The sequence below is a fragment of the Magnolia sinica genome, chromosome 1 (genome assembly GCF_029962835.1).
Source record: "Magnolia sinica isolate HGM2019 chromosome 1, MsV1, whole genome shotgun sequence".
Lineage (NCBI taxonomy): Eukaryota > Viridiplantae > Streptophyta > Magnoliopsida > Magnoliales > Magnoliaceae > Magnolia > Magnolia sinica.
The window spans coordinates 48,213,289-48,226,375 of NC_080573.1; the positions used below are offsets into that span (position 1 = coordinate 48,213,289).

Sequence of the window (13,087 nt, forward strand, 5' to 3'; positions counted from 1 at the left end):
AAATTTCTCAGTAGGTTTCTTAATAAGATCATCCAAAAGCCCTTTTTGCAATAGGCTTGGATGCCCTGGAGCATGTATGTCTAGAGAAATTTATGGACCTTAGCATAAAGTTTCTTTTTACTCTCCTGAGGTGTCCAAAGTATATATGATTCACCTGTGACAAAAAAAGTTTCAATGTTAACATAACATGGTGAATCAGAGACTACAAGTAAATGAAATTAAAAAAAAGAGTAGGTGGTGTAGTCTTAACACATTCTGAAGTTTCAGACTTTGGTTCAATTGTTATCTTATCCTCCTTTGATGGTAAACATTTAGGATCTGTCGAAGGAGAGGTTTCAAAAAATTGATTCCTTCGGTCAATATCAATTATCGAGGTATTATCTTGCAAGGCATTCACCATATCTTGTATCTTGGGATCATTTAAATCTGCAAAGTGTGCCAAGCAATCTTCCAAAGAGTTGAGAAATTCAGTTGAGAGGGACTCATTCTCCACATTGAGGTCTGTGATGATCTGCCCAAGGATTCTTTCATCATCTTTGAAAGTATGAAGAAGCATGATCTCTTGCTCTTCATTTTGGTGAGAGTGATTCATCACCGGATAAATCTCACCTTGCCCTGAATAGACAGATTGAGAATCATAAGGCAAAGATTTAATGTGAAGGCTCGATTCATTAATACTAGCAGTAGAGACATTGTATCATCAAGGGATGATTATTCTAATGGTGGCCTCCACTGGGTAGTTTCAAACACTGGAGTCATATCTAGCAAGTTGTTCATCTCCCTAATTATATCAAAATCTAAATCAGGGGAGTGGGCCAAGCACACCTCAAAAGAGTCCTACGATTCTCTTAGAAGGAACTCATCCTTCATATTTAAATCAAACATGTTAGATAGGTGGAGTAGATCATTATGGTTGACAACTTCCTGTACCTCGTGATCATTTACATGGACCATAATTGAAATCGATGCTAGGGAATTTTGGATTGTAAACTCATGATTGTCCTCCAACTCCTCATCATTGTCTAATTCAGTATAATTCACAAATGAGTTGAGATCACTTTCCTCACACTGTGTTTGTAGATTGGGTTAGGACTCACATAAATTAGCCTCTTCCTCCTCATTGGGGTCAAGTGTGCCATGTGGTTGGAGTGAGTCAACACCATTATATGTGAAAGATACCCATGTCTCTTGATCTTTACTTTGGACAATCATCGAGATCGACTCTTTGGGAAATTAAACATTATGCTCATCAACATAATCCAACTCCTCATTCTCAATTTCAGTACTTTCCACAAGCTAGTTAGGATCACTTTCTTCACATTGTGTTCATGGATTGGGTTGAGACTGGAAAAAAATAGCCTCTTTCGCATCATTGAGGTATGATTCAGCTCTTTGAACGGAGGATTCAGTTGCTTTTAATGATTTTCTAATGTCTCTGAATGGCTGTGTGATGAATTGGTTGAATTGTTCTTGAGCTTCTATGTGAAGAAGAAAATTCTGAAGTGAATCCTCTTGGATTATTTCTGGTTGGATTTCAAAGGTATGGGATCTAAGAGGATAGTCACTATAATCACTTGTTGGTTCATCTCTCTGATGTTGATGTTTCCACTAATCATAGTCATACGGGTCATATGTGGGAGAGTTTAATGGTTGTTGGTACACATTATCACCCATAATATAATCTCGCATTGTTTTCTTTTTGTGTGATGGGTAATAATAGTTCTCACCCCAATAATCACGTACTGTTCTCTTAATCAGTGGGGTGTAATTATTCTCCCGCATATGATCCCATATAGACTTCTTAATCCGTGGAGCATTATATTCTGGTCGATTCTCAATCATGGTTTCAGAAAAAATTTGAGACATAGGTTGTTTTTTAACATAATCATTTGACAACCCTTTACAATATCTCTCATTTTCTAGAAGTGGCTCAGCATACTGACGTTCCCACTCTTGCATACATGGTGAATCCCTAATTCTGAATCTAATTCTAAAAATAAAAAATTTCTATAGCAATATGGAAAGTTAGCAGAGGGAAGAAGTTACCAGAAGAGAAGAACTAGAATTGAAAATCCTACAAAATCAAAACAATCAAACTATGTTAGCAATGTTAAAAGAAGAAAGAAAAGAAAAATAAATGATAAATCCTAAAAACAAAATCTAAAAATTGAAGAATCGTAAAAGCCCTAATCTTAACCTAATTCTAATACTAATTAATTTTAGAAAAACTTAGTCGTAATCCCCGGCAATGGTGCCAAAACTTATTCACAATCACAAGTGTAGGGTCACGATGTAGTAATAATCTTGGTGAGACCGAGGTTGAATCCACAGGGACTAATCTCGTACGTTTCTAAAAGTAACTAGAACTGGAACTAGAAGAAGATGTAAATCTAAATTTGAACAATTGAAAAGAGTAATTGTGAATGATGTAATTGAAACTTGTGAATTTAAAGGTGGGAACTAGAGTGCTAAGGATCCACTTGTAGCAATCAAGATGCTACCTTACTTGATTCAAATAACACAATTGGAATCAAAGTCCTATCTTATCCAATTGGAAAATATAGCAATTAAATCAAATCTAAACTTTAATTGACCTAATTCTCAATAGATGAGGATTGTGAAGATTGGAAGGGATTCCATCACCCAACCATGCCCAGGAGATGATGGAAAACAACAGGATTTATCAATCTCACAATCTCAAATAGGAAAAGAAGATATTCAAAGCTATCGCAACGTGTATTGTAATTTGAGTCATAACAAACAATAGAAAACTAAAAATATTCCTTAAAATCAAACTACAAATCAATGAAGTTCAACATAAATAAGAATTAAAGCAAAGTAAACATCGCAATCATGCTACAAGCTTCACTTCTTACCCCAACTTAAGAGGTTTAACCAACCATAAACATGATTAAACTAAGAACTCCTAAGAAAAGCATAAAAATAAACTATGGAAGAAGCAAAAAGTTCTTGGCAATGGCTCTCCACCCTTTTGTTGCACTCCTTAAACCTTAGAAGATGCTTTGAAGCATCATAGGAACTCCTATTTATAGTTGGGTAACTCCAACTTTTGCACCAAGTTGGAAAATTTTGGAAACCACCTCAAATTTACGTAGTCCGCGCAAAACCTTCGTAACCTTCAACTAGTTGACGACTATCTTCAACTAGTCGAGTGGAATTTTTGGTTTTTTGAAGGTCACACGAATTTGAAAGATAATTGTACGTGTTATAATACTTAAAGCACACTTCACACTTTGTTTGTCAAATTTCGTTTAGTTAAAACATCTTATAAAGTGATCTTCAAGTATAATTCAGGATCAAGGTTCAAAACAAGTTCAAGATCTAGTAGAAGATCAACCTCAAGATCAAGTTGAAGATTAAGCTTGAAAGATAAAATGAAGTTAAGATCTAAGAATGTTCTAGTAGAAGATCAAGCTCCTCAGAGAAGTTCAAGTCTCTAATCTACTTCAAGACAATGAAGTTCAGTTCATACATGTATTATAAACCCTAAAAAGACCTTAAGTTTAGGTGCTTTTAAAATATATTTAAAATTGGATTTTTATGCTTGTATTTGGTTGAGTTTTGACCAGCCTAAGTTTTGGCTTGACTAGCCTAAGATTTTCTTGACCAGTCCTAGTTCAAACTGAGTGAAACAAAAAATTCTGTTACAACTTCGACCATTCGAGTGGTCTGCTCGACACATGCATTTTAGAGATCCGATCCGTTCATCAGTTGGGTCCTGCAGTTAGTGTGTCAGACCTGAAAATCAGGTTGAACCACACATCATATTATTGAGGGTCAAATATTGCATATTATCCCCCATTTATATCTTAGTTTTATGAACATGATAATGCTTAATATTCAATTTTACTCATGTTTGTGTTGTAGGGTGAATTTAAGAGCTTGGATTGAAAAGGGTGTTAAAAGCATGGATTTGATGCTCAAGAATCACCAAGGCAAGGGATGGATCTTAGGAGACTAAGATTGAAGAATTCACATACTAAAGATCCAAGAAAACCAAGTGAGAAATGAAGAGAATCAAAGATTTGAAGAGAAGAAAAGGAATCCTAAAATCGTCCTTAAAAAGCATATTCTGAAACTCTAGGTCATTTTGTGAAATTGCGCCAAGTGAAGTCTATTTTGGAAAACCACGTAGAGTGAAGTCTATTTCATTAAACTGCGTAAATTTGATGCGGTTTCTAAAGTTTTCCAACTAGGTACGAAAGTTGGAGTTCCACAATTATAAATAGGACTCCCTAGGATGTTCCTAGGCATCTTCTAATGTTTAAGGAGTGGAGCAAAAGGGTGGAGGAGCCGTTGCCAAGATTTTTTCTTCTTCTTCCTTAATTGTTTTCATGTTTTTCTTAAGAGACTTTGGTCCAATCATGTCTTTGGTTGGCTAAACCTCTTAGCTATGTCTAAGAGGTAAAACTTGTAGCATGATGGGATGTTTCTATTGCTTTGATTCATATTTATGTTGAATTCTCTTTGATTCTAGTTTGATATTTAAGGAATAGTTTTAGTTCTTAATGGTTTGTTGTGACTCAAATTATAATAGATCTGCAATAGCTTTGAGTATCTTCTTTTCATGTAATAAGATTGTGAAAATAGTAAATCTTGTTGTTCACCATCGTCCCTTGGGCATGGTTGGGTGATGGAATCCCTTCTAACCCTCACAATTCTCCTATGTTTGATTATAGAATTGGTATATCCTGTTATTTGCCATTGTCTCTTGGACATGGCTAGGTGATGGAATCACTTCTAGTTCTCACAACTCTCATCCTTTAAGAATTAGGTTAGAGGAAATTCAGATTTGGTTTTATTAAGATATCTTCCAATTGGATAGGATAAAACTCTGATTCTAGTTGTGTCCTTGAATCAAGTAATAGATCTCCCTAATTGCTACAAGTGGATCCTTGGAAACCTTAGTTCCCACCTTTGAATTCTTAAGTTTCTAATTTAAACTTTCACAATTACTCCATTTAATTCTAGATTTAGATTTACATCTTCTTTTAGTTCTACTTTTACTTGCTTTCAGAATACTCACAAGATTAGTACCTGTGGATTCGACCTCGGTCTTACCTATTACCAAGATTATTACTACATCACGACCCTACACTTAGAGTTGTGAACAAGTTTTTGGCGCCGTTGTTGGGGATTAACAATTACTTTTTTTTTTAGATTAACTAGTTTTGGAATTAGTAAGATTATGGTTTTTCTACTTTCTATTTTTAGGCTAGGATTTTTTAAGAATTATTTTAGAAACTATCTTAGCTTTCTACTTCTAGGTTTAGAAACTTTCCTTTTCTATTTTTAGAAACTAATTTACTTTCTAATTTTAGGATAGAAACTTTCCTAATTTGTTTTTTAGAAACTAATTTTTTAGTTTTTAGAAACTTTTCTTATCCATTTTTAGAAACTAATTTCCTTTCCCTTTTCTGTTTTTGGAAACTAACTTACTTTTTATTTTTAGAAACTTTCCTTTTTCATTTTCAGAAACTAGGTTGTTTTCTTAGTTACTTTTTAGAAACTAATTAACTTTCCCTTTCTTTTGCAGGATCCCAAAATAGAAACTTCTAATTTGTATCTTCTTTCTAATTCCCTCTCTTTCTATTTCTAGATTTCTATTTCCATCTTTCCTTTTAGGTTTAGGTTAGATTTTGAAATTGAGGGTTAAGAGTGTTTCATGCCCAAGTGGGTCTGTGATAACACTCGATGTCTCTTGAGTGAAGGAGGATCGGTTTAGGGGTTATCTATCCATCACAGGATTAGACACCACTCGAGATCTACAGAGTTAACTGAAGTTATGACTACCAATCAACCTGCCAATCAACCTCCAAATCCGCTTTAACCTAGGGTTGAAGAAATCTAAGATGAGAATGAGGTGCATCAAATACTCCTGCCTCATACTTTACGAGATTATTTACAACCGGTGGGAGTGAGAACACCTTCATGCATAGTTTTTCTAGAAAATACAAGACATGAATATCAAGCCAGGGGTGATCCAACTCCTTCCAAAATTCCATGGACTTAGAACCTGAAAATCCATATTTACACATGAAAAAGTTTGATGAGATCATAGCCACTCTATATTTTCCAAACGTGTTTGAGGACACGGTTAGGTTGAAACTCTTTCCCTTTTCCTTAAAAGAGAAAGCTAAGATATGGTTGCATTCACTACGTCCACGATCTATTGGTAGATGGAATGACATGACAAGAGAGTTCATAAAGAAAATTTTGCCACACCATAAAACGAACACCCTCAGAAAGTCAATCGTGAACTTCGCCCAAAAGGAAGATGAAACATTCTTCCAATGTTGGGAGCAGTTCAAGGATCTTGTCAGTTCATGTCTACAACATGGTTTTGAAATGTGGCACATTACACACTTTTTCTATGATGGACTGACATCTTCCATGCGCCAATTGGTCGTGACAATGTGTAATGGAGAATTCATGAATAAAAATGTCGATGATGTGTGGGATTATTTGGATGGACTTACTGAAAATGCACAATCATGGGACACCTCCCCAAAATCGAGCACCACTTCTAGGCCCACTCAATCAAAGGAGAGGGGAGGACTATACCTATTGGAAGAGGATGATGATATCAATGCTAAAGTGGTTAATCTCATAAGGAAATTTAAGGCCATGGAACTAAAGAAGGATAAGGCTAAGGAAACTGTTTGCGGTATTTGTGCTCGAAACATTTACACAACTGAAAATTGCCCAACAATACCTAGTTTTCAAGAGGTACTGAATGAGAAAACTAATGTCGTGAATAATTACTAAAGGCCTTTCAATGGACCCACCTCCAATACATACAAGCTTAGTTGGAGAATTATCCCAATTTCAGTTGGAGGAATGGACAAACTGCTACTCCTCAAGGATTCTTTAATCAAATTCCAAATCAAGGGAAATCTCAAGAGGATCCGGTTCTAAAGCATCTTCAAAATCAAGCACTTTTCAATCAGGGGATGCTACAAGCCTTTCAAGACCTTACAAAGGCCATACAAGTGCTTGAGACAAAGAATGTGATTGGGAATAAAGGAAGCCTTACATCTCAACCTCTTCCAAATCCAAAACCGCAATATGAACTCAGCGACCCAAGCTCTTCAAATCAGATGGAGCAAGCTAAATCTATCACCACTCTTAGGAGTGGGAAGACCATTGAACAAACCATTTTGGACATGGCTGAATAGCCTAAGGACCCAAAAGAAGATAATAATGATAGATCTAGGACTGCTACACAAGAATTAGAACTAGAACTTTAAGGCAAGCCGATTGCTCCATTTTCCCAATGGTTGACTGCACCAAAACCTCTCTCTAACTCTCAGGACATTTTAGAGGTGTTGAAAAAAGTGAAGGTCAATATATCTCTACTAAATGTCATTAAACAAATACCTTCATATGCTGAATTTCTTAAAGACTTGCATATGACCAAAAGACGGTAAAATATTTGAAAGAAAATCTTTTTAACAAAAAACAGTTAGTGTCATCCTAAAGTAAGATATACCACAAAAATATAAAGATCCCGATAGCCCAAACATTGCTTGTGTAATTAGGAATTACAGGATTGAGCACACACTTCTTGACTTAGGAGCGAGTGTAAATTCGATCCCTTACTCGGTCTATGAACAATTGGGTCTAGGTGAATTAAAACCCACCCGAACCACATTACAACTTGTCGATCACTTTGTTCGTGTACTAAGAGGGATAATTGAGGATGTTTTTGTCTAGGTTGACAAATTTTACTACCCGGTAAATTTTATCAACTTGGACACTCAACCCATTATAGACATAAGCACTCAAGTTCCCGTCATTCTTAGTCGCCCATTCCTTGCCACATCAAATGCAATCATTAATTGTAGGAATGGAGTCATAAGTTTGTCTTTTAAAAATATAGCATTAGAATTAAATATCTTTTTTAATACGGGCAAACAGTTAGAGGAAGATGACGATTTCCACGATATTAATCTAATTGACTCTTTCGTGGAAGATAGAACTTTTCTGACCTTATCCTCTGACCCTCTAAAGACGTGTCTGGCCCACTTCCATGATTTAGATGATGAAGTGATTAGGGAGATGGGAACCATGATGGATACTATGCTGGTACTTGAAGTTAACCGGTGAAGGCCACAATTTAAAGAATTACCCCAAACTGATGTAATGCCTCTACCGTCTAACCTTAAGGCATTGAAGCTTAATCTAAAACCTTTGCCCTTTGATTTGAAATATGTCTATTTAGGTCAAGATGAGATATACCTAGTAGTGATTTCTTTCCACCTTGAGTAGGAATAGGAGAGTATGCTTATCTCTACTCTCATTGAGCATAAGGGTGCCCTTGAATGATCGATTGTGGATCTCAAAGGAATTGACCATTCAATTTGTACTCAGCGCATTTATCTAGATGATAATGCTAAGACCTCACGACAACCACAACATAGATTAAATCCAAACATGTAGGAAGTGCTTAAGGCCAAAGTTCTTATGCTATTAGATGTGGGTATCATATACCCTATATCGGATAGCCAATGGGTGAGTCCAACTCAGGTGGTTCTTAAGAAATCTGGAATCACCATAGTAGCCAATGCCAATAATGAACTCGTGCCAACTGGAGTTACCACCGGTTGGAGAATGTGCATTGACTATAGGAAATTGAATACCATCACGAGGAAAGACTACTTTCCTTTACCTTTCATTGATCAAATTTTAGAAAGGCTAGCTGGTCACTCATACTATTGCTTCCTCAATGAGTATTTGGGCTACAACCAGATAGAGACAGCTTTTAAAGATCAGGAAAAGACCACATTCACATGTCTCTTTGGCACCTTTGCTTACCGAAGGATGCAATTCGGACTGTGTAATGCCCCTGCCACTTTTCAGCGATGCATGATGAGTATGGTGGGGCAATATCTAGAGGTCTTCATGGACGATTTCTTTATTTTTGGTCCATCCTTTATCGATTGTTTGGAGAATCTTAAACGTGTGCTGAAGCGATGTGAGGAAAAGAACTTGGTACTAAATTGGGAGAAGTGTCATTTCATGGTTCATAAGGGAATTGTCCTGGGACATATCATCTCTTCTAAAGGAATTGAGGTTGATAAGGCTATGATTAATCTTATCTCTAACTTACCTCCACTAAAGAACATACGTGACGTGCTGTCCTTCTTAGGACACGCCGAATTTTATAGAAGATTCATAAAAGACTTTAGTCACCTCTCTTGTTCTTTATGCAATCTACTTCAAAATGATGTACCATACGAGTGGACTGAGCAATGCCAAGAAGCTTTTTTTAAGCTGAAGGGCATGTTAACCACCATAACTATCATGCAGCCACCTGATTAGAGCATCCATTTTTGAACTTATGTATAAACTCTTGGGGCGATATTAGGTCAGAGAAAAGATAAGAGGCCCTACATTATAAATTATGCAAGTAAAACCTTAAATCTTGCCCAAGTGCATTACACTACTATAGAAAAGGAACTCTTAGCTGTAGTATTCGCTTTGGACAAATTTAAGTCCTACCTAATTGGATTCAAAATTATCATTTACATGGATCATGCAGTGCTCAAGTATCTTCTTTTTAAGAATGATGCTAAGCCCCGCTTGATAAGATGGATCCTTCTACTATAGGAATTTGTTTAGAAATAAAAGATAAAAAGGGAGTAGCAAATGTAATGGCTGACCACCTTTCCCGCATTGATCTCTTTGATTCCCTTAAGATGACACATATAAATGACATGTTCTTAGATGAACAATTGTTTAAAGTCTCTCAATCACCTTGGTTCACAGAAGTTGCTAATTATCTTGCCACAGGTTCCATGCTAACACATTGGATTGTGCAAGATAAAAAGAAATTCTTTGCCGAGGTACATAAATTCTTCTGGGATGATCCGTATTTATTCAAATATTGCCCAAACCAAATCTTAAGGAGATGTGTTCTAGACAATGAACACCAAAGTGTCATCTCCTTTTATCACTCTCAGGCCTGTGGTGGTCACTTTTTACTAAAAAGACCATGGCCAAAATTCTGTAGTGCAGTTTTTATTGGCCCATTATGTTCAGGGATACTCATGAGTTTTACAAAGCTTGTGAGCATTGTTAAAAATTGGGAGCATTGTCCCATAGAAATATGATGCCTTTAAATCTCATTCTTATCATAAAAGCATTTGATTGTTGGGGCATCAATTTCATGGGACCATTCCTCCAATCCTTTAGAAATTTATAGCAGTAGACTAAGTCACTAAATGGGTCGAAGCAATCCCATGATGGAATAATCACTATCAAACTGTCATTAAATTCTTAAAAGAAAACATCATTCCCAGTTCGGAACGCCTCAAGCCATCATTAGTGGTGGAGGATCACACTTTTACAATAGGCCATTCACAAATTTAATGAAGAAATATGACATCTCTCACAAAGTGAGCACTCCATACCACCCACAAACAAGTGGGCAAGCTAAGATTTTCAATTGGGAAATTAAACGCATATTGGAAAAAATGGTTAACCCTAACCGCAAGGATTGGTTAATCCGCTTGACCGATGCTTTATGGGCTTACTGTACTGCATTTAAGACTCCTATTGGAATGTCTCCCTTTAGACTTGTCTATGGGAAGGCTTGCTACTTACCTATAGAGTTGGAACCTAAGGCCTACTAGGCGATTAAAGATTTGAACTTTAATTTGGACAATGCTGGCTTGCTGTACAAATTGAATGAACTTGAGAAAATTTGGAATGATGCATATGAGAACTCGAGAATTTACAAGGACAGAATGAAGGTGTTTCATGACCAATACATTCTTCGAAAATCATTCACACCAGGTCGGAAGGTCCTTTTATATAATTCTCGATTACATCTCTTTCCGGGTAAACTCAGATCTCATTGGACTAGCCCTTTCACTATTACTAATTTCTATCCTCATGGGGCCGTCGAGATTCGGAATCCAAACAATGGCAATGATTTCAAAGTGAATGGACACTGTTTAAAGCCATTTGTTGAAAATTTTAATTTAAAGGACATGTCCATAACTCTGAATGATCCTGTTTACCAGGATTAACCTCTTAGTTTGATGGAGGTGTAGTTAGGTTTATTGCTTTTCGCTATTTAGGATAGTTTATTTTTCACTGTTTTAGGATAGTTTGCTTATTATCTGTTCGATTCTTTTATGCTAACGCATCTTCGTACTAAGAACAATGGAAAAACCTAAAAATTCCATCTTCAGGTACTATCTTTCTATCACTTCCCTTTTCTTTTCGTTGCCTCTCTTGCATTACATGCTCATTTCTTTTACATTGAGGATAGTGTAGATTTTAGGTTGGGGATGGGGGATTAGGTTACCTAATCAGTTGTTCTCCTAGTCTTTAAGCAAAAAATGTGAAAAAAAAAAGTGTAGAAAATTGATTTTTTTTTTAAAAAAAAATAGAAGTATAAGATGCTTAATGTTTATGATTTATGTCCCTCGGATTCAGGTACTTGGAGATTTCAAAGTTAAGTTCAGTTATTAATCCATGAGTAGAAGTTTTGAACATTGATCGAGTCATGATTTCATATGCCACATTTAGCAGTCACATTAAAGTTTCAGTTAACATTGAATTGTTAACTTGGTGATTATTTACCATGAAAGGAACTAACCTGGTGAATTTGTCCGTCATGTTCGATGAGAAGAATTGAAAAAAAAAATGTCCAGCTAAAAAACAGTTGTCTTCAAAAAGACTACCTATTAAAGATCTTTAAAAAGATTAACATATCATGAAAGCCATCGATGAAAAAAATTAAAAGGTGGAAGAATAAAAGAGGGAATTAAAAGATGACCTGTAAGGCAAGTTTCGGTTTAGGTTTTGGTTGTCTAGAATGCTCTTTTAATTATCAATGTTATCATGAAAGTGAAGAATTGAACCTTTCATTGTGATAAGTCTAGACTTCATTATACACTCATGGAATGCAATGTTTAAAATTATTCTAATTGGAGGATTAATGCTTTGAACTTGATTATGAAACTTTCCAGGGTGCTAGAGTTTAGGAGAAGGTAACGCACAACATTGATGTATTTTAGAATTCATCTGGATTGTTTTTCTAAATCACTTGAGCTTATAGAAATTATCTTATGGTTGTTGAAATATTTTTCGCATACTTTGATTGGAAATACCAAAATGTTAGTTGGGGATTGTGTTGAGGGTCAAATATTGCATATTATCCCTCATTTATATCTTGGTTTTATGAACATGATAATGCTTAATATTCTATTTTACTCATGTTTGTGTTGCAAGATGAATTTAAGAGTCTGGATTAAAAAGGGTGCTAAAAGCATGGATTTGATGCTCAAGAATCACCAAGGTAAGGGATGGATCTTAGGAGACCAAGATTGAAGAATTCACATGCCAAAGATCCAAGAAAACTAAGTGAGGAATGAAGAGAATTAAATATTTAAAGTGAAGAAAAAGAATCCTGAAATCATCATTAAAAAGCATATTTTGAAACTTTGAGTCATTTTGTGAAATTGCACCAAGTGAAGTCTATTTTTGGAAACCACACAGAGTGAAGTCACTTTTAGCAAACTGCGAAATTTGAGGCAGTTTCTAGAGTTTTTCAACTAGGTACGAAAGTTGGAGTTCCGCAACTATAAATAGGACTCCCTAGGATGTTCGTAGGCATCTTCTAGGGCTTAAGGAGTGGAGCAAAAGGGTGGAGAAACCGTTAACAATATTTTTTCTTCTTCTTCCTTAATTGTTTTCATATTTTTTTTAAGAGTCTTTGGTCCAATCATGTCTATGGTTAGCTAAACCTCTTAGCTAGGGCTAAGAGGTGAAGCTTGTAGCGTGATGGGATGTTTCTATTGCTTTGATTCATGTTTATGTTAAATTCTCTTTTAATCTAGTTTAATATTTAAGGAATACTTTCAGTTCTTAATGGTTTGTTGTGACTCAAATTACAATAGATCTGTAATAGATTTGAGCATCTTCTTTTCATGTATTGAGATTGTGAAGTTAGTAAATCTTGTTGTTCACCATCATCCCTTAGGCATGGTTGGGTGATGGAATCCCTTCTAACTCTCACAATTCTCTTATGTTTGATTTTAGAATTGGTATA

At 35.7% G+C, this 13,087-nt stretch overlaps 1 non-coding gene across 1 annotated transcript; it reads right to left on the reverse strand.

The window, feature by feature from the left end:
* Window positions 1-6,258: 6,258 nt before the first annotated feature.
* Window positions 6,259-6,365, reverse strand: LOC131222682 (small nucleolar RNA R71). Its single transcript, XR_009160156.1, has one exon. It is a non-coding gene; the product is annotated as a small nucleolar RNA R71 (small nucleolar RNA).
* Window positions 6,366-13,087: the final 6,722 nt, after the last annotated feature.